Source organism: Choloepus didactylus, chromosome X, assembly GCF_015220235.1.
Source record: "Choloepus didactylus isolate mChoDid1 chromosome X, mChoDid1.pri, whole genome shotgun sequence".
In the NCBI taxonomy this organism is placed as follows: Eukaryota; Metazoa; Chordata; class Mammalia; order Pilosa; family Megalonychidae; genus Choloepus; species Choloepus didactylus.
The window spans coordinates 178,822,629-178,827,065 of record NC_051334.1 but is presented as its reverse complement, the minus strand read 5'-3'; positions in this window follow the sequence as shown (position 1 = coordinate 178,827,065).

Here is a 4,437-nt window from a genome sequence, read left to right as displayed (position 1 = left end):
AGTTGTTGTTGTTTTCAGTGACTAAGTTTGTGGGAATTTGTTGCAGCAACAATAGGAAACTAATACAAGTATCCCTTTGTATCTCTGTGTGTATTATGTCTGCCCATGTATGTGTGTGTTGGGAGAGCATGTGGGTGCATTTTTGCCCTCTTTTTCTCAGGATGACCCATGATCTAGGAAAATGTCATTTTTCCAGACACTTTTTTCCAATGACTGATTGTGAGTTTCCCCTGGAAATAAGCTGAGTTTGAATCCTGGCATGGGTATTTACTAGGTGAGTGACCAAGGGCAAGTTATTCAAACCTTTCTAGATCAAGGTCACATGTTTTCTTACTGGAAAAATTAGCTGCCCACTACAAATCCTGCTGTGGTCTGGACAAGGGTGTTCCTCCAAGCACAAAGATCTAACAGTGAGATATCCTACACACTCATTCTTTGTCAACAGTCGTAAAGCACACAGCCAGAAGAAGAGCTCTAAACTTCAAATTTGACCATGGCCCTCCTCTGCTTAATCCTTCACTAGTGCCCTATCATGAACAGAAGCAGTTTTCAAATGTTTAATTTTGGGATCCCTTTACTCTCAATAATTATTGAGAACTAAAAAGAGCTTTATGTGGGTTGTATATATCAATATTTACCATGTTAATAATCAAAGTGAAAGTAACAATAATACACCCATTAAAAGTTAACATAAATATGTTATGAAAAATAACTATTTCCTGTTCTGGTTTGCTAAGGCCACCAGAATGCAAAATACCAGAAATGGATTGGTTTTTATAAAGAGAATTTATTACATCACAAATTTGTAGTTCTAAGGTCATAAAAGTGTTCAAACTAAGGCATCCAACAAGACGGTACCTTCACTGAAGAAAGGCAGAGGGCATCTGGGCTTCCTCTTTCACATGGGAAGGCAAGTGGCTGGCGTCTGCTGGTCCTTTGCTCCTGGGTTGCATTGCTTTTAGCTTCTGATTCCAGTGGCTTTCTCTTTAAGCATCCGTGCATTCTCACTTCGCTTCTCTGGGGCAAACTCTGGGTTTCATCTCTTAGCTTAGTATCTCCAAGTGTCTGGCTCTGTGTTGGCTCTGAGGCTCTCTTCAAAGTGCCTCTACCATTTATCCTCTCATAGAGGATGACAGTAAACTAATTAAGACCCACCTTGAATAGGTGGGGTCACATCTCCATGGAATAATATAATCAAAAGGTTCCACCCACAATTGGCTGAGTCACATTCCATGGAAACAACCTGATCAAAAGATCCCACCCAAAATAGGTCTGCCCCACAAGAGTGGATTAAAAGTACATGGCTTTCCTGGAGGTACAAAACAGATTCAAACTGGCATATTTCCCAAAACTAATAAAAAATGAGAAGAAGAGTAGTGGTGTTTTATACTTTTACATATTTCTTTAATATCTGGCTCAATAAAAGACAGCTGAATTTTCATGTCCATTCCTGCATTCAATATGTTGTAATATACTGTTTGATTGAAATATATGAAAAAATCCTGCCTCCCATCGATAGGTAGTTCAAAAAGGGAGAAGTATTTTATTTGTCTTTTCAGATTTCTATGGATATTCTTCTTTGGTGCTACAACAAAACTAGACAAGTGGTAGTTTCTTAAAGGGTAGTTGCAATGTAGAATCTGAAGCCATATCAGCTAAGTTTTTTTTTCTCTTTACATTAAAATTCATTGGTATATATTACACTTTGAATGGATATTTTATCCAGGGATGATTTGATAACATCATGGATTGATTGTTTGAAAAATACTGGTTCACCAAGTTATGTGGATCTTCCAAAGTTTACATTTCATTGTAAACATAAAAAATTCACTTTTGTTTTTATCATTGGCAATCTCATCAGAAGTCTTTAAGTATTGATAAGCTGTTGAGCTCACTCTGCTGGATGCAAGTTTCTCAAATTTTTAATTTTCACTGAAGTCTCAAACTTTATTGTTGGCAACACTGATCTGCTGTTTTCCTTTAAGTGACAGGCTCAGTGCATTCATTTTTGAGAAATATCTGCCAAATATCCAAATCTGAATAACCAGTTTGCCTGTCAGTCATCTTTCAAGTAAAAAAAAGTTCCACACCAATACAGGGTGTTAATAATAGGATAGTGTACCAGTTTAAATCTATTATGTACCCCAGAAAAAGCTATGTTCTTTAATGCAATCTTGCAGGGGCAGACTTATGGCTGGGACATTTTGATTAGGTTGTTTCCATGGAGATGAGACTCACCCAACTGTGGGTGAGACCTTTGATTAGATTATTTCCATATATGTGTGAGCCCCGCCCACTCAGGGTGGGTCTTGATTAGTTTACTAGAGTCCTTAAAAGACAAGCTAAGAGCCGGCACAGGCCCAGACACTTGAAGATGAAGATGGAAAGATGTTTGGAGATGTTTAGCTAAGAGATGAAGTCCAGAGTTTGCCCTGGAGAAGCTAAGAGAGGACCCCCAGACGCTTAGAGAGAAACGCCCTGGGAGAAAGAAGCAAGGATGCACAGGAGCTGAGAGAGAAGAGCTAAGACAGATGCCCAGAGACATTTTGGAGAAAACCACTTTGAAACCAGAAACAGGGAACAAAGAAAGGACCAGCAGACACCAGCCATGTGCCTTCCCAGCTGACAGAGGTGTCGCAGATGCCATCGGCCTTTCTTCAGTGAAGGTACTGTCTTGTTGATGCCTTAGTTTGGACACCTTTATGGCCTCAGAACAGTAAATTTGTAATGCAATTCATTCCCTTTATAAAAGCCATTTCATTTCTGGCATTCTGGCAGCTTTAGCAAACCAGAACAGGTGGTATATGGGAATCCTGTATTTTATGCATGATTGTTCTGTAAACCCCAACTTCTCTAATAAAAAAAAATGGTGTTTCATGGAAAAAGCAGTTAATTCAGCTTACAACCCAATCACACAGGTTCTTTTCCTAAAGACAAATATCTCACTTTACTTTGCAGCAGAAATGATTTATGAATAGCACAATTCCCATTTTGTCACACAGAATGTTAAAAAGATGTGTGCTCAGGGTTGAGATTCAATAAAATTAATAATTTTTACTGCTTCATCAAGGACACTCTTAAGTGAAACATTTCCTTTTTTTTCCTTTCCTTTTTTCTTACCTTCCATTTCCTTTTTTTCCCCTTCCCTTCTGTTCTAGTTTGCTAATGCTGCAGAATGCAAAACACCAGAGATGGACTGGCTTTTATAAAAAGGGGGTTTCTTTGGCTATACAGTTACAGTCTTAAGGCCATAAAGTGTCCAAGGTAACACATCAGTAATCAAGTACCTTCACTGGAGGATGGCAAATGGCATCCAGAAAACCTCTGTTAGCTGGGAAGGCACGTGGCTGGCGTCTGCTCCAAAGTTCTGGTTTCAAAATGGCTTTCTCCCAGGACATTCCTGTCTAGCAAGCTTGCTCTTCTTCAAAACGTCACTCACAGCTGCACTCTGTTCAGTCTCTTTGAGTCAGCATGTTTTATATGGCTCCACTGATCAAGGCCCACCCTGAATGGGTGGGGTCACACCTCCATGGGAGTATCCCACCAAAGTCACCACCCACACCTGGGTGGGGCACATTCCAAGCAAATCTAACCAGCACCAAAAGGTCTGTCCCACAAGACCACAAAGATAATGGCATCTGGGGGACACAATACATTCGAACTGGCACATTCCACCCCCTGGACCCCAAAATGACATATCTTTCCAAATACAAAATACATTCATTCCACCACAATATCACAAAAAACTTAAATCATTTCAGTAACAAAAGTTAAGTACAAAATCCCATCAAAATCAATTACAGGCGTGGTGGGTCCTAAGGCATAATTCTTCTTTAGCTGTGGATCTGTGAACCTAGAACAAGTTATGTGCTCCCAATATACAAAGGAGAGACATTCATAGGATAAACATTTCCATTGCCATAAGGAGAAACAGTAAGGAAAACAGGTTTAACAGGACCAAAACAGTTCCTAAAACCTGCAGGACAAATTCCATTAGATTTCAAAGTCTGAGAGTCATTAACAGAACAATGTCGCATCCTTGGGGCTTGAGAGAGTAGGAGTCTAACCCTTCCTAAGGGCCTTTGTAGCAGCCCTTTCCTCTCCAAACACTTAGGTGAGTGCTCCAACATACCCACACATTGGGGAGACCACCTTCTCGGCCCCACCCTCCTCAAAGATCGGGGCAGCTCCCGGATTCCCTTCCATCTCCGGGGCACATGCTCAACCCCTTCAGAACAGTGTGGTGGCAGCCAGGCTCTCCCCAATTCCCTGGGAATGTGCTCCACCCTCTTTGGGACCTCGGGTGGCAAAACTCTTCCAGAGCATCGAGGTGGAATGCCCACCCTCGACCTCTGGGGCAAACTCACCCTTTCCATGCATGTGGGCTGCTCCACTCTCCCAGCCCAGGGCCTCTTGACTCCAGACCTCAACCTCCAT